Raw genomic sequence first — 26,591 nt, forward strand, 5'->3', positions numbered from 1 at the left:
TCCAGAATTCCATTTTGATCAAGCGATTATAATTTTGAATCGTTAAAATATTTTGAAAACTATTTTTTATGTCTGACGAACGTTATGTACTATACAATTAAGTATTGTAAAAAATGTTGATTTTTGGAATTACTATTAATTATTATGGATTATTTAATTCTTGTTATATTATATGGTAGCCCTGATCATTCTGAAACGCTTTCATCTTGAAATTGTTGAAGTTTTTGCAGAGGGGAGAAGTGAAATTATAATCCATAATACAGCAATCAGAATTAGTTGCACTGTTGAGCATACTCGCATTATTATAACCCAAAACGATATGCTTAGATAGTATAATTTATTTAAAACGGTTCTTTAGAGGAAACGTTACCTTTTCCCTCCTGAAGAAAATGGCGATGTCTATGTGCTTCGTTTTTGCTTATAATTATACAGAGAGAGAGAGAGAGAGAACGGAGGACGTGGGCTCTATCCCTTTACCAAACGGTTAATCAGTATAGCACCACGTCCACCACTATCTATAACACCCCTTCAAAATACATAATACCACCTGAAAGGTATTCAACGTGCACGACAAGATATACAAAATAACATGTTGCAAAGTTATAGATTAATATTCAAGATAAGGCTCACCAGCGGTCGAGCGGTTAAAGCCGCTGAACACTGGTAGTTCGATCCGGGGTTCGAGTCCCTGCGAACGGGCTGGCTGCATGGGCGTTTTCATGGTTTTTCCCATGTGTAACGTGGATACGATCCAGTTTCCGTTAAAAAGACCTCCACGGGGCATCCCTCCCTTTCCTTGTAGTGCCTAAGGGCGGAGCACGTAATAAGCAATATATATATATATATATATATATATTTAAGATACGTTACTGATGCAAACATGACAGATGCAGAACTGATAAAATGTTGATATAATACTGGTACTGATATTGATACTGATTAATACTGCTACAATACTGATTCATTGATATAACACTGATTATTAATACTGATTAAATAGGAATGATTTTGCACAAGTCGGTAAATAAATCCACGAAATAATACGTTATAGAGACTCAAAATATTGCGAATTAAAATATCACAGATCAATGTTATACTGTTACATTACTTGTACATTACTGATGAATTATAACTGATACACTACTGACACAAGGCTGATATAATACTGATACAATACTTTATTGATGTAAGACTGTTATATTGCTCATGCAATATATGCATGAGAATATATGCAAGTATTGTATATGCATATTGCTCATGCAATATATACATGAGCAATATGCATATACAATACTTTACTAATATTAATACTCATACAAAACTTTACTGATATTAATACCCATACAATACTTTACTGATATTAATACTCATACAATACTTTTACTGGTATTAATACTCACACAATACTGATTAATAGTGATTGATTGTAAATGAGAATGATTTTGTACAAGTCGGTAAATAAAACCACGAAATAACACGTTTCAAAGACTCAAGCTATTGCGAATTAACACATCACATATGCATCATCGACACATTACTGTTACATCACTGGTATATTACTGATGCAAATATGACTGATACACTACGGATACAGGACTGATATAATACTGATACTGATACAATACTTTACTCATGTACGACTGTTATATTACTGATACAAATATGCATATACAATATTTAACTGTTACAGTACTGAAAGGGAAACAGTAGATTTCAGATTTGAAGAATTGAAATCCTATTCCACTAAAAATTGCTTATATAGATGAAAATAACCAAAGGAATGCTTATGTTGAATATATTAAAGGTGGAGAAAATTATTGGGAGCATACAAAAGTATATCGTTTTGAAAGCTCGTATTTCTTATGTACATATGTTTCATTTAAAAATTTAGATGTACTGCAAGAAAGCCGATGGGGGACTAATGCAATTTATCAAATTTTGTCAAAGAGACGAACCTAGATTACATAGTTATAAAACCAACATTAGTCAATCATTGTAATCAAATCATCCAACTTGCATTCATAAGTCTAAGTCTGTCTAATTCGAAGTCTGTTGCTGCTTTTCATAGCTGGCTATCGGACGGCTATTGCTGAAGCCATAAGAATTCTCCAAAACGCATTTCAAACAGTTAAATTAGTGGTAATTTTAGATGGAATTGATCCTTTAAAGTGATTTCAATATTATGAAGTTAAACACGTGTTCGAATAGGTGGAAATGAACTACCTACAAAAAGGTAAGATAATCATCTGAAGATGGTAACGCTGAAACTATCTTTATTCAACAACCGAAATCGCTTTTATACTTGTGAAACACGCGAAAGAGAGAGAGGGAACAAAATCAGCCAAAAATCAATAAGGCATACTCACAGACGAATTCTTGCCTTATGGTCAACACTAAAAGTCTTTTATTTAAGCTCAGCTAAATAAGAGATAGAATATAAAACACGGTTCCTTCCCTAGAAACATTCATGCATTCTACTCTCTGTTTACTAGGTATAAGAAGAACGGAGAAACTCTCATCACTATTTCTTCATTGCCCTTTAACAACAAAAATAAGGTTTAATATCCAAATATTAAAGTCTTAAGTTTCAAAAGGCATGTGAATTAAAAACACAAACTGTACGTAAAAATTTTTAATGTGATTCTATTAAAAAATATCTATCAAACTTCTTAAATCGCAGCTGCGTTCTCCATATACTTACCTCCGCAATATGCTTACTAGTACTTCAAAGCCGCCCAACCAGTCTAGTGGTTAGCTGATTTTTGCTGACTGCCGCGCCGAAGAGCCCGGTTTCGAATCCCGGAGATGGGATGGTTGTTTGTAAATGTATAGTGTCAGTGCAGCATGGCGGCACTCTAAATATGCATCGAACCGAAAGTCCTCTTGTGTGGTTTGGTGGAAGGGGAGAGAGGAGGAAGTCCTCGACCATTCCCCCCCCCCGGGGGATGCTCTCCACCAAAATTGGTAGCGGAACTGAGCTAAATCGCACTGTCCTTGAAATGTGCTCAAGGCTGTTGCCAACGGCAGGCGTAATCTAGCGCTCCTTGCCACTAGTAATTTCGTGGGCTTGGGCTGATTACGTCAGACAAGTGAGCATAAGCAACAACAGTACTTCAAAAGACAAATCGACATCGGTAGAATTAATTTCTGATTGAATTTATATTATAAGTATATTTATTATAAGTTTAATATATTATTATAAGTATATTATTATATTTATTATAAGTATATTATGCCATTATATGTGAATAGTTTGCTACACATGTGCTCTGTGATCAAGTAATTGCAAACATTTTCTCAAATTCATTATGAATGAATATTGCACTAATATTTTATACGATACTTTAGTTTCATAGATAAAATTCTTGAAAGATGATTAGTGTAAACAAAGTCCATATATGATATTCCGAAAGATAAGGAAACGTTGTCTCCACGCATATCTACCTACCTATTTTAATTGATATATTTCACCTACTTACGTAATTCCTAAATGAGTAGAAATTGTAAATCTACTTTATTTTACTAGGAATTAATCCCTTATTTCCAATAAATAACTCCTTAACTTAAGAACAAGGATTGTATTCTAAAGATAATAGAAAACTGTACTTTAAAAGTGATTAAAATGCAAATTTCCCCAAGAACAAATGAGTAGTGATCAAATAAAATTACCTTTCTCCCAAGAATAGTTTTCAAAAATACACAGCTCAAAGTTTAGTCACAGTTTAGGATAACAAAACCTTAAGCTACCATTAAGCCAGGACCATCGTGTTTTCATTATGATGTTCTTCAAAGTTAATTAAAACGCAAACAGTAGTCCTAAGGGAGCTAATAAACTCAAGAACTTAAAAGCTGGTTTCAACATTTTCATTAAAGCTAGATCATTGAGCTGAAGGTAGCCTACATGCACTGTAATAAGGGGAGATTATATTTAATGGAAATGATATCTTCAGTTTACTTTATATTTATGATTTTTTTCTATGCTTTATAAGAAAATTAAGTTTAAAATATAACAATGTGGTGATTTTAAAAGCGAAGACATACTTTCTATTTTTAAATTAATATGGTATAGGTAGCTATATCTTGTGTCATATTTATACATCCAAAATGTGTTCAAATGCAACATTAATTCATTCATTTCCTTTATTATAAAGGAAATGTTAGCGAAAAAATACATTTTTCTCCTTATCATTTTGAAAAATATTACGTAAATATTTTACAATATTTAGAGCCAACTTATTAAAAGAAAGCAATCATTTCTCTCTTTTATATTCTGGAATTCTTTTTCTTCTGATGTAAAATAGTTTCTCGTTTTATTTATATGATTAATGAATACCGTGAAGAAAACCATGCATAAAACCGAATAGATGAAACTGAACACATTTTCAGAGACCTCAATATCTTTCTGCTGTTTTTATTTAAAATGTTAACTTTCATTGTAAATATGGCTGTGGAAGAGAATGAAGATGTTTCCAACAATTTCGTTTATTATGTAGGTTTTACACGAAGTTTATTTTCACATTAAATGTTATAATTTTACTTTTAGTTTGCATTAACCAATTATTTACAATTTCAGACTCTACTATAATTTTCCCTTTCCGTTTCCTCACCAGAAATTTAAATGAGCTAGATAGTATTTTAAGTTGACATTTTTGAATTGTAAGGCAATTTCTGCCTATTGAGGTCACGTTATTTAACTTTGCCAGTTACGTCAATTATTCGGTTACATAAATTGTAATTATTCGGTGTTATTCGAATTATTCTGAATTCTGAGCCAACTCAAATTTAAATTAAATTGTACAGTCCTTGACTACTCAGTTAAGCTTTAAATTTTGAATATGACCGTTGCTTTAAATTACATAGCCATTAAGCGATGGCTGATCCTGTCATCACAAGAAGCGTGTTTATGTTCTAAGTTCTGTTAAGTAAAAGGGTTTATTTCAAGCCTTTTTACGGTTCTGCAGTTCATTTTAGACACAGCGATAATTCGCTCAATGCCTGTTAGAAGTGTGATACTAGTTTATGCTTCCAAAGAATGTCAAAGGGCCAGTTAGTGGCCGAGCGGTAAAAGCCGTTGAATACTGGTAGCTCGGTCAGGATTTCGAGTCTTGTCGAACGGACTGTATGTAGGGCCGCTTTCCTGTTTATCCCCATGTGTAACGTAGATAAGAGCCAGTTTCCCTTAAACAGTCCTCCAAGAAGACATTTTTTCCCTTAGGGAGATAGCCCTCATGTGCTTTGTCATAATCAAATAAACCAAACTTTTATGACCAGGTTAGGGGGTCTTAGATGTTTAAGAATACACAGTTTAGAGCTGGGCATTCAATGTGTTTATGTGTTTGTCATTCCTTCTGGGTGATGGCTGAGAAAGAAAACACGAAACCTTTGTTAAATCTTTTCCGCGGCTATGTAACTGGATATTAGGAAATGAATACGTTGTAGTAGTATAAGTAGCCATTTCTTTTCCTAATCTAGCAGTATTCTAGATTAGGAAAAGATGTTTTTGAGATGTTTTTATAGTGATCTGTTTTGTAACAATAATTTCACCTAATGTAGCTCTAAAAGTCTGAGATTCGAGGTCAAGCCTATGTATGCTTACAAATAGACATGCTATCTCTGCTCTTCTATAGTTAGTCAGATTTCCATAATAGCTTAAATATTAGTCGCTTCCACGTAATCATCGCTTTTATACGCATTATTATAACCGATGTTAAGCTATCCAATGGTCCTTCATAATATGAATTTAACAAATTCTAGAAACTTGATGTGTCTAGTAAACAAGTGACCTATGATAAATTACCTTCAATGAAAAATTGGACGAAACAAACGATGTTCCACACGCACAAATTAGCATAAATAAGTATAAAATATGAACTATATTGTCGGAAGTTTTAATGGCTACAACATCCACTGTTGTTTACCTCATTAGCAATTATTCGATCAAAACCAACTAAGCTCCAACGGAAATGTATTTTCCGATTTGGATTTTTAAAATTATTTGCTTTTTTATTATAATTTTTACGTTGAATCCCTTCACTTATTTATTAGAAAACTGCACATAGTTACCTCAAAATGTAATCTTCCCCTGTCCCTGGCCATTTTTACAATTATTTATAATTTGCATTGCTAAACACTTTTATTTTTAATTTTACAGAAGTCATTTTCTCATTTAAAGTATCTTTTATCTTATCTTTTTTTTATCAGTTTCAGAATCACTTCATTATTTTTCCTAACATGGAGAGTAAAGTCTTAATTTCTATGAAGTAACTCTAACAAAGGCTCGTACAATTCTTGGGAAAATGCTTCTGCTCAGAAAATGATTAAATTATGGCATGTTTAAAAGTGTATATTGATTATGCTTCAGAATGAAAGTTACAGGCATAATTTCTCTAAATACTGATTTATATATGGGAGCTTATTTAATACAAAGCTTTAAATAAAGTAGAGTTTTTACTAGAGTATTTCAACATGTAGGTAAAATGGTTTGTTAATCCTTAAAAAGAAATTCTAAACGCCTTCCTAAAGGAAAATGGACGCGTATGCGGAATATCCGGCTTTTGAATCCTGGCAAAGACGCTGCACAATTTTCACGTTCCTGCTTCGATATAACCTAAAGACTCTACGATCTTATGTGCTTTATTCAGGGTGATATTCAAGAATACTGGCATACGTCATTTTATTTAAAGAACGCTTTTTTTATGCTCTGGCTTAAATTTAAAAGTTTTTCAGAGTAGGTTTAGGAAGTCGAAAGCAAAAATGAAAGCTGATGTTGAGTGTTTCATCTTGATAAAACAGTATGGTAGATTTATAGTTGGTACTTCAACAGAATTTATTAAGGATAACTCAGTGAATTTTGCTCGAAAGGATATGAAGTAATTTAATTTTGTTTTATATATAAATCGTAATAAATATTCACTTATTAGAGTATTTCGCTGAGATGAACCACATAAAAGTGTGATGCGATTTGATTTTTTTAGAGAAATACTGTCATAATTGTTTTTCAATTTTTTTTCTTGCAATATTTTCACCCATATTTTTACTATAAATGCCAAATTTTCGATTGTTAATTAAATAATAAGGTATTTTTCCCGACTTCTTAGCATGCATTCGTAATGTAGTGGTCAGCAAGCTCGGCGCGTATTCGAGAGACCCGTGGTTCGAGTTCCGGCGAAGGCGTTGCTCATTTTTCGTCTCTCCGGCTTCGAGGTAACCTAATGTCTCTGCAAAGTAATGAAGCTGTTTGAAGCAAAATCGAATATTTAAAAAAATGCTCTATTTTATTCCAGGAAATTTCATAACTAGAAGAATGTATTTAGGATCAATATTTAAGTAAGCAAAAACTAAAACTAATTTTTAGAAAAACTTAGAACTTTATAAGGTTATTGTAGATGCAATTGTTGTAGACACGTTTTAAAACTTTAGACAGGAAGGTCTGGCGCCAGAGCATGTGCAATAGTTGCAACCGCACCGAGCGCCATAATTATAAGGCGGCAAAATTTATTGGAATTTTGGAAGAAAATGGGAGGCAGAATTTCAAAGTTGCAGAGTTTGAACCTGGTGGTAAAAAGTCTAGAACCGGCCCTGTACTCAAGTTTTTATTATTATAGGCAGTTTTATGGAAGATATTTAAGCGCTTTAGAAAACACGCCATCTACTAATGTGAATAAAAGGAACATATTTAAAACTTTTTTTGTATTCCTTTTGTCATATAGATAGAACTATCATGGAGAAAACTGCAGAAACTACTTTTTTTCTCCTTTTACTTAAATAGAAATCTTCGATAATCAAAGCATACTTCAAGCCATTAAAATAGCTACACCATCAAGGAAGTGCACAACAGATCTGAAATTTGTCTGAAAGGTACATGTTGAAATTCAGAGTTTTCTCCCAAAAAAAATTGTTTTTGTAAGTAAATGTGCATGTGTTGAAGGTCGTGTTATGTAGAAGAAATAACAAAGTCTAGCAGAATGCCTCAGAATTCGATTGGTAATCTACTGGAACTGCCAAGCATCATAAAACGGGTTTCCTGCTTGCGTTGATCGAGATCTTAGTGAAAGTTATGAGAATTTGAGATTTATGCCTCCAGAAAGGCCACACAGGACGACGTGCTTGATCAAAATGACTCCATTCAGAAATCCCGAGATGATAGGCGTTTTATACGTACTATTGTTAGGAGCTCTACAGCCGCATTACATACTCGCATTACATACCAGCTCTACAGCCGCATTACAGTCTGGTTTAGGAATTCGGTTTTTACTATGTTTGGCGTTAAACAAACGTATTGTATGACGATGCCTGCAACATCATAGGTTGTCATTGCTTTGGCTATCTTTGATGCTACATCACAGGAATCAGCTTCTACAGTCACAAACTAATGTAACGGACTTAACATATGGACTTAACAATTATGTGGCGTCATCGTTTCTAAAGAATCTCGCTTACTGCATAATGGTGGCCAAATTCTTATGTGACGGCAGTGAGAAAAAAGGAAGTTCAAATCTCTTACTTGTCATACTGACTTAGCTCCTATAGGGTAGAAGTGAGTAGATACCTCTTTTACTTCTAATATATATATCCGTCAACCGTATAACGTCTGACCCTAACATTATTGAGGTTAACTTAGAAGCCAAAAGACAAAAATCAGCGTTATATATATATATTTTTTTTTTGGTGTTGTATGGCTTCTAAGTTAATATTTGTTCGGCGTATTATTGTATCTTAATTATTGAGGTTTCTTGGCTGTGTAATAGTTCTAGAACCTCCAAAGTGCCATTCCGAAAGGACAGTGTGAAACCGCATATTACCGTCCATTGTTTTTTCAATGCACAGTTTGTTCAGTTTCCGACTTGGTTGGCGTATCATCTAGATTTCTCACCAACTGCAAACGTTTGGTCAATTATTGCATAGAAAGCGGAACGCTAACATGTATCATCCGTTTTAATACATGAATTCTAAACTGAAGCCTCTGAAATTTTAATCATTATTACCAATAATGGAAGGATGGTATATCATTATTAACAATAATGGTATGGTATGATTCATACCATCTTGCCATTATAATGCATTTGTTAAATACGTATGTACTAATCATTTCTTTCATGATTACTAGTTTCAACGACCAATAGTGTAATTATTCCGGTTTCGTAAATAATCAAGAAATTGTAAAGTTTATATTATTTTAACGAAAACACTTCTAGATGATTTGAATTTAAATGTACTTTTTCAAAAGTAAAAGTTCAATTTAATAATCCATTTGAAAAAAATTATTGTTACATTGTTACAATTAATTAATCCTACAATTTATTCCTAGGTCTTCAACACATTTTTTAATTACGTACAATTAATTAATCCTTACGTACAATCCAATTAATCCTTACGTACAAAATCCAATTAATCCTTACGTACAAAATCCAATTAATCCTTACGTACAATTAATTAATCCTAACAATTTATTCCTAGGTCTTCAACACATTTTTTAACATTGCTTATTTTTAGTATTTTTAATATTTCTCTTTTAAGGTATAAATAAAAATTTTAAAGAGATTGATTTGAAGATTTTATTAAAAACTAATCAAATTATGTTATTTATTGTTAACGCAATAAAATTATTGTTATTGATTTCGAAATAATGAATTGCATAAGGACATGCGGCATTAGAAATAATGAATAAAATGAACCGAAAATAGAAATACGCTAAATTTCTGAGGAATTTAAGATTGTCGATTTTCAAAATTTTAATTTTAATATTTTAGCTGTTTCTAATATTTCGAAAATAAAATGTGATCACAATATCATTGCATGTAATTCTGTAACTCACGCATGCTAATGCCCCAAACTGAATAAGGTTAATAATAAAATGTATTTCGAAAATCTGACATACAGCAGAACGACTATAAAATAACAGAGGAAACTGACTAAGTTTAAGCTCTCTCAACAACATCGCTCTGAATGTTGAGATGTAGAAAGAATATAGATCTGCTTGACGAAATAAATTCCGTCCTATTATTAGAAACGGTGCATGCATACTAGTTGCCTTGAACTAGAAAGCATCAGCTTGGTATAGTAAACTTTATTGCTATTCTAAAAGAAGAAATATTTAAGAGAAAAATTGCCTGCAGCGCAGTGCGGCTAAGAACACTATTCTACTGAAACATAAACATGAACAACTGTTGCCATTCACACAAACTTTATAGTAAAATAAAGCACGTTGCCAGTAACAAGATTATTGCAAAAATCATAACATAAAATTAAGCAGTGAGGAAATAAAATATACAAAGAAAAAAAGAAATGCAAATATTAAATATGCATCCAACATTAACTCCCACCCTTGCCATTGCATTAACAATAGATCATTACCGATGCAATGGCAATGGTAAAAGTTTTACTATAGGTCTTTTAAAATAACCATGAACAGTTTTTACTGTAACAACTCTAACATTGCCATCCTTTCCTGGATGGATTTCAACAATGCGACCTAAAGGCCAAACAGCAGGAGGCATGTTGTCCTCCTTAATTAATACAATCACCTACAGACAAATTTGGAAGTTGTTGCTTCCATTTGTATCTTTGTTGTAAGGAATTTAAATACTCCTTATAATATCTCTTCCAAAAGCCTTGTTTCATTTGCTGTAATAATTCCCATCGTTTTAATAAAGTGGGTTTGGGAATATTAGAAAAATTCTGCTCTGGGATGCTAGTAATAACATCCCCAGTTAAAAAATGTGATGGAGTCAAAGCATCTAAATTACCTACATCATTGTGATTAGTTTTAGATAAGGGGCGTGAATTTAACACAGCTTCAATTTGAGTTAGTAAGGTACTTAATTCTTCAAATGTTAACTTTGTCTCTCCTATCATTCTTTTCAAATGAAATTTTATGGACTTGATCCCTGATTCCCACAAACCACCAAAGTGGGGAGAAGCAGGTGGAATCATTTTCCATTCCATAGTATTTTCAGCCAAATAATTTAAAATCAATTCATTGCTGTTAAGTGAAAGTAGCAGAGTTTGCAATTCGGACAATTTTCTTTTTGCGCCAACAAAGTTCGTACCATTATCCGAAAATAAGTATCGAGGTGTACCACGCCTCGATACAAATCGCCTAAGAGCAGCAATGAAAGTATCTGCAGTTAAGTCGCTAACTACCTCAATATGGTAAGATTTGGTAGCTAGACATACAAACAAAGCTATATAACCTTTAGTGGTTTTAAAGCAACGACCTTTGTAACATTTCAAAATTACAGGACCAGCATAATCAATACCTGTGCTAAAAAATGGTCTCTCAAGTGTTACTCTTTGTTTTGGCAAGTTTCCCATTAACTGATTATTAGATGACAATTTATATCTGTGACAAACAATACATTTATGGATAAAAGACTGAATAAGTTTCTTACCATTTACAATCCAATAGCTTTGCTTTAAAATGTTAGCTAATAAACTGGGCCCTGCATGCATATAAGTTACATGATATTGTTTAACAAGCAACAAAGCAATCCTGTGTTGACCTGGTATAATTATGGGATGCTTAGCATTGAATGACAAGTCAGAATTTTGCAGCCTACCTCCCACCCGTAAAACACCATCATCATCTAGAAAAGGAAAAAGTGAGCTTAAAACACTTTTAGGACTTAAAGATGAATTATTTTTGAGATCCTTTATATCTTTATGGAAGTGCACAAACTGGATCCATTTAATGATCAACTTCATAGCTGCTTGCCTTTCATTAGATGAAGGTACTACTGCAGGACTTATCTTAACCTATTATCTTCAGAACCAAAGAACCTATTATCTTCAGAACCCGTTCTTTGCACCTAGAAATAAATTTTAAACAAAAAGAAATTACATTAACTATTTTAGATAAAGAAGAACAGTTCTGAAATAAATTGTCCAGAGTGTCATTAGTCAAATAAGCTGTTGTACAAAAAATTGATTTTGTCCTTTGTTCAGTTAAGACAGTTGCATCACTGTTAGTCTCATTACTGACAGAACATTGTAGAGGCCACTTTGAACTGTCGAATGCTAAGAATGATGACCCATGCCACCATAAGGATATGTTCGGTAGAACTTTAGGATCGATTCCTCTAGAAGGAAGATCGGCAGGATTCTGTTTCGACGAAATATAGCTCCACTGTTGATAGGGAATAGCATCTAATATTTCTGAAGTCCTGTTTGCCACAAAAGGCTTCCATTTTCGAGGATGAGCTGCTAACCAACAGAGAACAGCCTTAGAGTCAGTCCAAGCGTGAAAGGAAATTTCAGTGGTGGAGAAGGCTTTACGGATAGCTTTGATTAATCTGGCAAGGAGCAATGCACCTAGGAGTTCCAGTCTAGGTATGGACACTTGTTTAATGGGAGCAACTTTGGTTTTAGCAACCACCAAATTGACTTCATTTCTGTCGTGAGATGTTGGTTGAACACAGTAGATAACAGCAGCGTAAGCAGATTCTGACGCGTCACAAAAACCATGCAGATAGATGTGGTTAGACGTAGTTTGAAGCCACCTCGAAATTTTAACATTTTTGAGAGCCTTAAGATCTTGTTGAAGTCGCTGCAACTTCTCTTCCCATTCTTTAGGCAATGGGGCATCCCAGTCAAGTTTTAAAACCACAATTGCTGATAAAACATTTTCAACTTGACTGTACATGGTGATAGCAAGCCAAGAGGATCAAAGATTTTAGAAGATTGAGAAATGAACCTTCTTTTAGTAATTTCAGTCCCAAAATCCATAGAAATGTTAAATAAAAATACGTCTTCTGTAGAGTTCCAAAACAGCCGTAAAGTCTTGGCACATTCATCTGAGTGAACTTCCAGGTCACCTTCTTCATGATTATCAATGGATAAATTTTCGAGAAGCTTTGAGCAGTTTGATCTCCATTTTCTTAAATTAAATCCACGTTTCTCTAATAGCTGTGAAAGCTTAGAACATAGGTCAACCGATTCCTCTAAATTGTTTGCTCCAGATAAACAATCATCTACATAGAAATCATTTTTAAGAACGGAAGATACATGAGGATGATCCTGTTCTGCATCCAAAGCAATTTGCCACAAACAGCGTGTTGCTAAAAATGGTGCAGATGCAGTGCCATATGTAACTGTACATAATTTATATGTCTGCATTTTTGAATTAACAGATTCTCTCCAAACAGTTCTTTGTAAATGTTGATCCTCATTATCTACTAAAATCTGGCGGTACATTTTTTCTATGTCTGCAGAAAAAGCTATTTTATGTATACAAAAGTTGAGCAATATTGAAAATATATCTCGTTGTAGTGTTGCACCTACCCCTAAAACAGAGTTCAAAGAAACTGAATTTTTAGGTTTACATGAACCGTCAAATACTACACGAAGTTTAGTGGTAGAGCTACTTGGTTTAACAACAGCATGATGCGGTAGATAATATACTTGCTTATTTTCTTCATTCTCAACAACTGGAACCATATGATTTGAAGTTTCGTATTCTTGCATGAACTCCTTGTATTGCCTACCAAGTTCTTTATCTAAATCAAATTTTCTTTCCATGGATAGAAGACGAGAAATAGCCAAAGGTTTGGAGTCGCCTAACTCTTCAGCATTACTGAAAATGGGCAGTCGGACAACAAATCTGCCATTTCCGTTTACTCGATAATTTTCTTTAAAATGCTTCTCACAAAACTCTTCTTCAATCGTTGATTTCTGATTTTGGAACGTTAATTCTTCCAACTCCCAAAAACGCTTAAGTGTTGCATCGACGTTATCCTCAATATGTAAACTAATGCGATTAACACTAATGGGATGCGGAGTATTTCCTTCTGTTTTAATTCTGCCTGATACAACCCAACCAAAAATAGTATTTTGCGCAATTACATTTTTATAGCCAACAATCTGCCCTGGCTGAAGCAGAGAAAAGAAATAGTCAGCTCCAATTATCATGTCTATTTGTTTGGGCGTACTGAAATTCGGATCTGCAAGATTAATTGAATTCAAATAATCAAGGTCCTTGCTATCAGTCTTTACTGAAGGCAAATGCGAAGTTAATTTTTTAAGAATATATGCTTGTATTAAAACACCAATTTTTTTCAACTCAGATTTCGGAAACAATTTTACATTTACATAACCACGAGTCAAAGCTGCTTCAGAATCACCAAGTCCCTTTACGCAAATACGGGCATTTTGTCTGCGTATATTTAATTGTCGAATAAATGATTCACTGATGAAAGAAGCTTCACTTCCACTGTCAAAAAGAATGATACATTCGTGACCTTGACCAGCAGAATCGTAAATTATTACTGCCGCCGTTGGTAAAAATGAAGTACTCTGATCCTGAATAGAAAAACTCGAAATATTATTTTGTTCGTCTGAATTAGAAATTTGTTCATCAGATGGAGATGAATTTGACACAACTACGTTATTACTTTTAATATCTTCATGCAGTAAAGTATGGTGTTTTGCTTTGCAAATAGAACACACATTCTGCGATGAACAAAATTTTAATTGATGATTTCCGAAACAATTGAAGCATAATAAATTCTTGCTAATGATATTTTTCCTAGTCGTAATATCTGCACCTTTAAATTTATGACACTTTGATAAAAAATGAGAACCATTGCAATGCTGACATTTTAGAACAGAATTTTTATTATTATGTGAAACATTCTTCGAAACAGAGCACTGATTTTTATGCGATACTCGCCTTTCATTATTATGAGTGTTTAACATTTCAAGTGAAACACACCTTGAGTTTAAGAATTCCAAAAAACATTCTAAGGTAGGAAATTCTTCTTCACCATTTTTTTTGTGACCATAAATGGCGCGTTTCCGGATCGACTTTTTCTAACAAAAAATAAATTAGCCAAATATCTCTAGACGAAGCCTTTTCGCCAAGAGATTTTAATCCACGGATAACTTCATCAGATGTATCAGACAGTTTTCTTAGATTAACAGAATCAGCGCTAGTAATTTTGGGTTGCTCAAGAAATGTTCTGACAAGCGACATTACAATTTGATTTTTTCTATCATAACGATTCATCAATTTGTCCCAAGCCTCATCGTATGTAGTTTCGGAAATCGGAATGTGCTTAATAATAGCAGCTGGTTCGTCTTTTAAAAGTCCTATCAAATATTGGAATTTCTGAATTTTCGCTAATGACTGATTGGTATGAACTGTCGCCATGTACAGATCTTTAAAATTAAGCCAATCAGTATATTTACCATTGAAACTCGGAATGTTTAAACGCGGAAGTTTAAAGCTAGCCTCAACTGCAGTGGGATTTGAAATCAAAACGTTTCTGGCCGTTACGGATTCAATGGCGGATTGATACATTACTTTCGTTTCAAAATATTTAGCTTCGAATTCAGCAATTTCAGAAGCTTCTTCGGATAAAGCAGCATAATATTGATCAAATTCTTTAAATATTTGTTCAATTCTTTCTAATCGTGCTTTTAATTCCGTTAAACTTAACTGATTACTGAAACTATTGTGAAGCCGCGAAGATTTCGTTCGTCCTCTTAATCTTTTAAGATCAGATTCACTTAATTCTGTCATTATTACCATGAATAATGATTAATAAGCACAAATAACTTCAACAAGATACTTAAGCAGCAAAAAATATTTCCGCTTATCTTTCTGACGTCACGCAGACGATTCGCAGTACCAGTACTTAAAAGTTCGTTAAACACAGTTCTAAAGCATATAATAATAACACATTAAATAGCATTAAATGCCTCACCTTGGAAACCAAATAGTTGCCTTGAACTAGAAAGCATCAGCTTTGTATAGTAAACTTTATTGCTATTCTAAAAGAGGAAATATTTAAGAGAAAAATTGCCTGCAGCGCAGTGCGGCTAAGAACACTATTCTACTGAAACATAAACATGAACAACTGTTGCCATTCACACAAACTTTATAGTAAAATAAAGCACGTTGCCAGTAACAAGATTATTGCAAAAATCATAACATAAAATTAAGCAGTGAGGAAATAAAATATACAAAGAAAAAAAGAAATGCAAATATTAAATATGCATCCAACACATACTGAGAAGTATTGTTATTTGTTTCTAAGACGCCTTACGCGAGGCTTAACAAAGTTATTGGAAATGGGTAGTCTTACTAGCGAATAATTAAATCTGTTTACCAAACGCCCAATATTGGAATGTTCGAAACAAGTGGAATTGAGAAGGATGCTGTAAAGTTTCGTTCTAAACTATATTTAGTTCACTAATTCATCAGATTAATGGTGAATTCTTCTGTTGTCGCAGATACAAAATTTACAATCCGTAAGGACAAAAATGCGTCTGATATTGCTGTAAATAATGACAATTTAATGAAATATTAAGAATTCAGAAATATCTTTGTGTAGGACAACATTTTTACTAAAAATGATCTTCTTTACGGAGCCTAAATTTTATGATCCGGCACATATGCATTACTGTCGCTTTTCATTTTATGTATTATCACTTTCTTTTTCACTTATCACTTTGTGCAAAAGACAGATCAGCTTTATCCAACGCGTTACATAGCCACATGCTTTTAAATTGGTTAAATGCTAGTTTTGCTTTCATTGATATTTTCTCTGAATTTTAGAAACAGGCACACATTGCTTCGGCAGTACACATACTAAAATTGGAACGATATAGAGAAGATTAGTATGGTCCCTGCACAAGGATGACACATTGCTGAAATGTTGATCTAAGAATCACTGACTAATCCTTCTTCATACATAAATCCGCACTATAATTTTAAGTGTATTTTTAAATAAGAAGGTGCTGCTAGTATCCTCCTTCCGCGAAAAAGAAGGGCGAAGCTAACAGAAATAACATTAAAATGGGGAAAATAAACTAGATATTTGTTGTGTTCTGCGACTTGCATGTTACTCAGAACTATGTTATTTGAAATTTGCGCAATAGTTTGCTGGTAAGAAATACAATTTCAGTACCAGTCAGAAAATTTTATAACTAATATTTTTGAATTCAGAATTTTAAGAGAGAGGTAATTGACTAAATTTAATCTCTATCTGTCCACAATTTAATTTTCTGTTACGAATACAAAATTTGCCGTGACGTATGGTAATAAACTCGGCATTAGCTTCGTTATATTTAGTTCTTTGACAGGCAAACATAGCGACAGAATGATGAACGAAATTTCACACTGTAAACAATCATCATTGATAATTACTTTAACACTATCTTTTGGGTTTCACACTTAAAAGTTGAGCAAATATTTTTGAGTGGGATTCACTTGGAGAGAGAGGTCAAAGATGGACAACGTTATAAACTGGTTACACGAGCGTTTAATAACGTTTCTTCCATAGGTTTTCCTTTTCAAATAGCAATCTTTTCCTATATTTCTTTTCTTTGTATAGGTTTAATTTAAAAGATTAGCGTTCGAAGAATAATAACAATGTTTTCTCTGATTTTGAAATTATTACGTATGTCTTTTTCCTCGAGATTTCTACAGATCTCGAGATGGTTGTATACGTAGGTCACTGGACTAGAATTCAGAACAACTTCTATTTATGTGAAAATCATTGACAATTCTTCAAACGTCAGCAAAGTATTACCAAGAATTTTCCTTAAACACTCGTTTACAGATTTTATCAATCTTTCAACGAAACCTTTCCGCTAAGCCCTACTTCTATTATAAATTTCCAATAGATTCTCTTTTTGGTCAGAAGATCTTGAAATTTATGATTTGACAAAATTTCAGAGAAACTTTCGAGTTACTTTATCCTTCTTTGAAAAATGTTTGTGTTGTCTGAAGAAATTATTCGGCAATTGCCTCTCCTAGTAACGAATCTCTGGAATTCCATAGAGAGACTTTGCGCTAGTTTTAGACATATGACTCTAATTGTAAGACAAATAAACAATCTTATATAAGATTTTTGACTTCTACTTCTTTCATTCTTTACGTTAATCGGACTAGCAAAATTGATGCCGGAAACGTAGAAATGTGGGACTACGAATTTTTGCCAAAATCATTATTTCCCCCCCCCATGCATCATTTGAACGTGTATCCAATGTATCATGCATTCTGCTATCAAATTAGTGAGACCAGTCGGATGCTATTCATCATGTTGTAAGGATCTTAAGTTTTACTAACGTTTATTTTATTTTAAATCTTTACTATCACTTCTTATTTTCTACTTCCGGCCAGAATTAAAAGCGTTAACGTATTTATGCAAAATTTGTCTGGCGAACGCCAAGTACTTAAGTTGTGGCTTTTTGCCAAGCGAGAGAGAGGAAGCAGTTAGTCGAAGCAGGCCGCTTACCTTAGAAGTTTTACTCAGTTGCTGGTTGCCTTCCAGGCCAGAGGTTTAATCCTCTTAATAATTTTAAACATATTGTAGTGTTAACAGTTCTCTGTACTACATACGGCTTCCTGTGAATATAAGGCCAATCTTCCACGTTTATTATTTCAAAGTTAAGTTAGAGTTTAGTTATATTTTTATATTCTTACGTTTAGACCACAAGTAGTGGGTCTTTGTATTCCGAAGTACGGAAATTATTGTAAATAGAGAAAAATAAAGGGTTTTGTATACCCTTCTTGTGTATCCTGTCTAATTCCCACAGTTATTGAACATAGCTTTAGTAAGCTCTCTGTTCCGAGTCAGGTCCTTGCATGTCCCCAAAGAAAGTAAGACGGAACATTGAACCTGATAATGTGAGAAACTAGATTGTTTTTTCTACCATCAGCCCTCAATATCTAGCTCCTGTCATGGAAGGAGTTAATATGATATAAAGAAGGTCTTTCCAACTTTGTTTTTCTCGAAGACTCCATTGCATTAAGCCGTTTTTGTTCTGATCGAATCCAATCATTTTTGGCATCTCTTGTTTCTACAGCAGTTAAAAATAACGTTAAGTTATTATTTTTCCTGTTAATAATGTTAAGTTATTCATTTTTCTGTTTTTTACATATGAATCGCTTCATCCAACCAGTTATTCATAATTTACTCAAACTACTATATTTAGAGATGTCTTTCAACTTTTTTTCAACTACTGTAAATTCAAACTGATGAATGTCATCAATTCTCTCACGGTATGTCATAATCCTTCCTCAACGATATATTATCCTGCAAATAGGATCATAGGAAACCACACAGGAAATAATATAGGATCACGTTTCAGCTTACGAAGTTTAGCTCCTCCCTATACCAAGTCAGATGGGTTATTTTTCCTGGGGAAGTAATGCCAATTTGAGGTTAATATTAAATGCAATTTTTTCGATAGGATTTTAACGAAAAACCTAAGTGTCTTTGCAGAATTTTTTATGCAGATAAGGGCAATTTTCGAATCAGTCCAGAAAAAAATAAGAGAGTTATTTTTTGGCCCATTGGCGGGATCTAGCTGTTATAGGCGTTGGCCAATACTAAAGCCAGAAGCGGTGGTCACTTTACTATGGATACACATAATAAGAAGGTAAACATTGCTTCTTATGAAGGGATAGACAATTTACATCCATGTCGTTTAGGTCCATGTGGTCCAAGCGTTGAATACGAAAATCAGTTTCCTCGCGATTCGATCACTGCGAGTGATTTTGAACTTGGAAATAATCTTATTAAATTAATTCAAATCTTCAGGGTTAATGGTATGATTTAAACTGGTATTGAATAAAAAGTTTAGGGGTGTTCTGAAATCACCATCTAAATGTTAAAAATCGTTGTTGTGAACCTGTTAATTATTGTGCATCTCATTTTTACCATCTGACTTCCATGGCAGCCTAACCTGATAGAGAGAATGTTTACATAGAATTTTCGATTCAGATGTTTTCATTACAGTATACTCTAACGGATCAGACGATTGCTTTTCAGGTTTGATATTTATTCACTCTTAACTTGCAAGGATTAACCGAAAAACATTTCAACAGCACTAAATGTCTACCTAAAAGCTTTAATTTCCCAGTAACTTATAATTAGCCTATATGAGAAGTGTTATTTTTCCCTTACAATCACACAAGTCTGCGAGATGTAAACTTTTCAGTTGTTTATCTATAATTTATCTGTTCAGATTTGGGAGGCGGTAAATTGGATCTCTGCCATATTCTGCCTCAATTTAGATTTTAGAATTCGGTGTTTTATTATTCTCTAATTTTATTTTAATAGCGTTAAATGCTTTTCTAATGTGCGTTTTATTTTCTAGCGTAAATACTGAATCGTTTTTCAGAAAATAAGAAGTTTTAGTTTATTCCAGATTTAATTTTTTAAGAATGTTCAACCTTATTTGAATCGACTGCGTATTTGTTCGGATTATTACGCAATGCTTTTACATTTATCATGTTAAAGCACAGAACTAATTCGTAATTCTTCATCTTTTTATTTTTTTCACTTGAATTTTTCCTCAAACCGAAAACAAATAAAACGGTTATGCTTGCTTTTGCATTACGGCAAAATACATCGCTTTTACATTTCTTTATGTGGTGCTTTGATTTTAGACACAAAAATTTCTTTTTTGCTTGCGCAACAAATTTCTTTCCTCTTCAACTGTGGATGATTAACCCCTCTCCCTATCATGCTTATATTCAGGAAACAGGCATTTATTAGTAATTTTATTTTCACTGACTGGCACCAGCAACTAGAAGGTGTTAAATGTAATACTTACTTTTTTTGCAATGAAGTATTTTCTGAATTATGCGTAGAGAGCAAGAAATAATTTCTTTCCGATTTTCTAAATACTTTTTGAGCAAACTGCAATAACTCATCGACATTAAAAAGGAATAATAAATGGTTTTAACTTTAAAGTTATATTATAAAGCAACATTTCCATTAGTACAGGAATTACGATATGATTATACATTTCGGGTTTTAAATACTGTGATCTCAAGCTACGTATTTGAGTTTCTGTAATGTCAAAAAGTTTGCGAAATTTTAAAATGTCACTGGATTTAATTATTGGTGTAAGATTAAGGAGTATCTGGATGTGTGAATTTATAATGCCTCTCCTATAAAACCTGTTTTCAAGTATTTTAGCTACTTGATCATAATTTGGTTCCGAACCAGAAAAACGTTCTATCCCATTTGCAGCGTTGTCACATAGGTGCGATTATAATATTTGAATTTCTACGATTTTTGATTAAGGTTCATTACTGTGGATTGAAATTTTGAACAGTTCTAAAATCTTGTCCACTGGGTGTAATTTCCATAAATATGTATGAAATAGTTAATTTTGGAAAACGAGTAAGTTTCAAATTATTTTTGTTTTGGGAATCTAATGGATTCATTAAGAATGCTACTGTTTTTCATTATCTGAATTCGTAACTTAATTTAATTCCTTCAATTTTCTGTTGACTCTGCAATAATTAAGTTTTTCTTCGTATTCCTGTGCGGACTCAACTTTAGTTTCAAATTCAACAGCTTCGACTTTCAACTCACTCTCTGTTTGAGCATCTGAATCATTTAGAATTTTTGATCTCCCTATTAATTAATTTAAATTTTCTTCTAGTACACTTGCACTAGTATTATCTTTGCTCAATACAATCTCAGGTTTTATCATATCTTGGGGACTGTGATTCTTATCACTTTCTTCCTTGATTTTAGTTTAGTGACAGGATTTTTATTTCTATTCGTCAACTTAAAAACGATGTACTTCAAAAATCAAAAATTTAATGTTACCTTGAACAGTCTTCTCACATTTACAACTTGCTAATCAAAAGCGTTGCGCCACATGCACCTTTATATTAAAAATTATGGAAGCCGAATCATATTATTAAGAAGTTTTATTGACATTAATTACAAAATCTCTAATTATAATACTAGTATGGTGATTCAGATTCAATTTAAGAAGTAAAATATCTAAATAATTGTTCCCATTCAAATGAAATCTAAATTTAAACTAATGAAAAAATGATTGAGGGATGTGTGTGAGGAAGCAAAAAAGCATTACGTATAATGCGCGACATCACCATTAAAATAGAAATCAAAACTATTTCCACAAATGCTTTCTAGCATCAAACTACTCAATTTTTCAGAACTGCCATTCTTATGAGAAAAAGAAATGTAAGTAATCTAACTTTTCTTGAGTATACAGCATAAATTTCTGCATGTATTTTATGGAACTCTGCACATTTAATTCACATTTCTATCAAGGAATTCCTGGTACTAAGCACCACAAATACTAGGGTTCAAATTTGTTGGATATACTAGTCTCTTGTGTTAAGGTATAGTGTTCAAAATTAAAAAAATGATGGTAAAATGTTATAACTGCATATAGACTCAACCTATGACTGCGTGCGTACACGTATACAAAATATATGAATAAGAAGGATGCGAGCAAATGATAAAGAGGAATATTTTTGAAATAACTCACTCTTCTGGATTAAATTCAACGTGGTAAATTTGAAACCCGTTAAAAGTTGTTAATCGTATTTGAAAGATAACTTTCAAATTTAAGCCAGATGTAATGAATGGTCAGAAGACTACAGACAGGTTAAGAACTGTTGAACATCTCTAGATATTTGAATGTTCTCTAAAGTGTAACCTTAAATTCATATACTTCTTCTCATCATGAGAACATTTAATCATATTACTAACTGCAGCATCTGAAGATCATTGCTTTTCCATTGCTGGCGTAAAACAAGACACACAGCTGCTAGATAACTCTCTTAAATCTCTCATTAGCAATAGAAAATATCTTCTCTTCTAAGGGTTCATGAGCATGCTTTTTACAAGAGAAAAACACAATCTTGATTCCTGTTTGCCACATGTTCTCGGAAAGAACGTTGAAGATTGTGTTACCTTCGTCGTGAATGTAGATTACTGAGCCCAAGTGTTACTCATGGATGAATGCAGGTTCAGTTTAAATTGTGATTTTGGACTTCATTGAGAAAGAGCCTGAAATACGAACCCTTTTCTCCTGTACCATCCAAATATTTCTACAGTGGCTGTTGATTTCTTAGGCAGGAATAGCGAGAAATGCCTTCACGGAACTTCTTGTTTATAAGAGATGCTCTGCTACCACGCGGGGGTACACAAATGAAGTTCTGTAATCTGAAGTAAATTTATCTAGAAAAGGCATGGAGATAGATATTTCGTTTATGTTCTGCGAATGCACGAATTCATCTCTCGGTTATAGAGGCTCTAAATCATCATATTGAAGATATATTACTGATTGGTTTATACTCTCTCTTTATGATTATTATGATCGTAATCCTATTAAATATTATCTGGGATATCTAAGATGGCAACTTGTACCATAGTTTACTCCTCGAAGCCTGCAGAATCTGAGATGTGTCTACGATTAAAAGTATAGCGTCTTCTTCACTAAATTGGAGTTTCAATTAATAGTATGGAAAGACATTGAGGAATATGAATTTATGCTGAAGCAGATCAGCCACTCAATTAAATAAATATTTCTTCGATAATGCAGATGAACCAGTGTCCTTTTTATTAATTTTTGTGATTAGTTAGTGTAAGCTCAGTATTGGTACGAATTTAATGTCTTTGAAATTCATATGTACAATTAAATATGTACAATTTATATATGTTCTTATATTCTCTGAAAAAACATTAACTTGATTTTTATAATATTTCTTTAATTTGGAACACCAGGGCGTTAATGAAAGACAATGTATTTCTAAACTTAATCAGAAATCAAATTGTTAAAGCATAGGAAAAGTGGTTGCAATTTCAACATAGCTTTAATTTCTCAGATAACGAATTGGAAGGCGTAAGCGTATATTTTACATTAGCTAAATAATCATCATACACTTTGCCACTAAAATTATTAATTCGTTGTCAAAGTAGTGGATTCGCCTCTTCCTTTCCCGTATATGTTAATTATCGGTAATTCTGAATGTATGTTATAGTGTTAATACCATTAAAACATTTGAGAGTTTGCGTATATACATAATAGTAAGCTTTACTTCTTTCATTTCTGAATTCTTATTCTTATAAAGTTTCATTTGTGGTGTTTATGGAACGTTTTATTAAAAAAATAGCTTCTGTAATCAAGAACCCTACATCGTAAATATAGTTTCATTCATTTTGAAATTATCATTATTCTTAATCTAACTTTGGTTAACTGAAGTGCATTAATATATTTAAGTGCCACGCTGATCGGAATTTCTCCTCATTAAACTGTGGAAATTATAATGCAAATAAAAAAGTTGTATCTTTTTAGCTGTCTTTCTTTATGTTCAAAAACACTAATTTAATCAATGTACTTTACCTAATAATTTCAAATTTAAAATTATGGCTGATAGTTTTTTTAACGTACAATACCTGAAAACAATATTAAATATAACTGCTTGGTTTTTGAGAACATGTCTAACAGTAAAAATAGCCAGTTTGTTCTTTTTAAATGGTTACATTTATTAGCAACTAGCAGTAACAAATGTGTATATATATATACTCATCCTCTTAACCATCGTAAAAGTACGTACTCTGCATTTATTTTCGCAATCATTTGTCACTCATATACGTCCACTTATATAGAAGCGTTTTAAATGCCGAAAATGTTCATGTTTGGGAATTGTGAAGGGGAGAAAAAAAGGGAGAAGAAAAAATTTAATTTCCTACAAGTAACGAAATTAACTTTAATGCAATCTTCCGGTTCCTATACTTATATTTAAGAAAATATTACACTCGTTATGAAAAAATAAAATTATAAGACGTTTGACTTCAGTACCACAAAAAATAACCTTCATAATTAAGATACGATAATACGCAGATCAAGTATTAATTTAGAAGCCAAACAACAAAAAATCAGCGTTATATTTTCAAATTTTCACTGTGATTCTTGTTATTTGACTTCTAAATTAACCGATATATTTAATTTCGAAATTTGCAGTTTCGTATGTCATTTTCGATTTGCCTCGGAGAATCGGTTAATTATGTTAAAATAAATTGAGGAAATAAGTGTAAATGAACTACATAAAAAAAGTGTATTATTTAATATCCTGTACAGGGACGTCATATGGTGTCCACATCATACTTTTTACTACTGTATAGTATTTACAAAATATCTTTATTATTATAGAAATGCATATCGATTTTAAATAATAATTATAATACAGATATTTAAAATGGTGCTCATGGATGGCGCTAGCCGCAGCCAGCTTATTTCAAAATGGCTGTGATGCACGGCAAAGCCCGATGAGTACTATGGTTACTTAACAAAAGTGTACTTAATTATTATAAGGGAAGAATTTCTAGAATTATTTCATTATAGAATACCTTATAGAACTACATGTACTGTATTACAGAACTTGTTGAAGAAATGTAGAACTTGGTTTATCAAAGAATGGATGTTAATCATGTAATTAAAAGAGGACATGTTGAGATTCATTGAATTCACTTAACAACCCTCCCTTTCGTATTTAAAGTTTCGTAATAATATAACCTTTGTATTAATTTCTTTTCTTTTTATATCCAACTTAATTTTTTTACTGGATTTCATTTTGCTCTGTTATGAGTTTGCATAGCTATACTATCATCCTCTGAGATTTTAATGAGACAAAACACTTTCTAATACATATTTAAATGCTATTAATATTCAAACAACATTGTTGAATACAATGTAAACTAGTCTTTAGTTTTCCAGAATGAATTGACAGGATCTAACTGCAATTAAATAACTCTACAATGTGACACTAGTACGAAAACATTTAACGACTAAAGCTTTTGCTTTCTTTGCATGTTAAAGCAAAGCTGCAATAAACTTTAAATTTATTTGATCATGACACAGCGTCATTTGCATTACTGCCTGGCAAGTACTAGTTTTCCACTTAGTGGTTCTTCGCTTGGTTTATTTCTGTACATTTAAAAATGAGAGACTCTGATGCTCTTTATGAAAAGTGAAAATGTTTTCCTTGAAATAAAACGCATACCATTTCTTACTTTTCTCAAGCTTTGAAATTTTGTTAATAAATGTCACAAATGTTGTAGCTCTTTCATTACCTTATTCTTTCATTTTATCATTTAAAATCCAAAATACCTGGAATTCCTTCTTTCTGAAGAAAATTTTATTTTCGTTTTACAGAAACGAATTTAATTAAATTACAAACAAATAAAACAGCTTATTTTTTATTTTTAGTTGAAAGTATAATATAACATGCATAGTAAAAATGGCTGATAAAAGTTTTAATTTATGCTTTTAAAAAGGGAAAGCTTTTATTAGAATAGTATAACTGAAAGAACTTTCAAGTTGTTAAGCTTCTAGAAGAAAAACAAAGCAAGCATGTAGAAATGATTTTAAATGGCTTAAAATAGATCGTGAAATATGCAAATGTAGAGTTCTAACTTTTATAACTCTAAATACCTGGTTTCAGTGATTAACTCAGCTTTACAGTTTTTCGCAAATTATCACTCATGAAAAAAATGGTTATAATATAGTAAAACAGTACAATAATAAGTAAAACCAATCAAATGTTTAACGGAGATCTCCACTAAATTTCGGTAAACATTTGATTGGTTTTACTAGCTAGGAATAAAACTAGGCGGGAATAAACTAGATAGGTTTAACTAGATAAGAATAAACTAAATAGGTTTAACAAGATAGGAATAAAACCGATTATAACAAGAAGTTACTTTGCAACATGCAGGGAATAGACAGGAAATTTCTGTTACAACAACAAATGCTCAGTATTAAGAGTGATAATACGTTTAGATCTAAGGCCATCGAAACGCGAT

The 26,591-nt window shown here is 32.5% G+C and overlaps 1 protein-coding gene and 1 non-coding gene across 2 annotated transcripts in view; both read left to right on the top strand.

Moving 5' to 3' along the window:
• The window catches only part of LOC118188083 (corticotropin-releasing hormone receptor 1-like), a 568,128-nt gene that overhangs the window by 166,615 nt on the left and 374,922 nt on the right, over positions 1-26,591 (top strand). The window lies entirely within an intron of this gene.
• Positions 16,569-16,672, top strand: LOC118192465 (U6 spliceosomal RNA). The gene has a single exon (XR_004758759.2). It is a non-coding gene; the product is annotated as a U6 spliceosomal RNA (small nuclear RNA).

Source organism: Stegodyphus dumicola, chromosome 5 (assembly GCF_044657685.1).
Source record: "Stegodyphus dumicola isolate Sdum_Otavi_A_Nest chromosome 5, ASM4465768v1".
Classification (NCBI taxonomy): Eukaryota; Metazoa; Arthropoda; class Arachnida; order Araneae; family Eresidae; genus Stegodyphus; species Stegodyphus dumicola.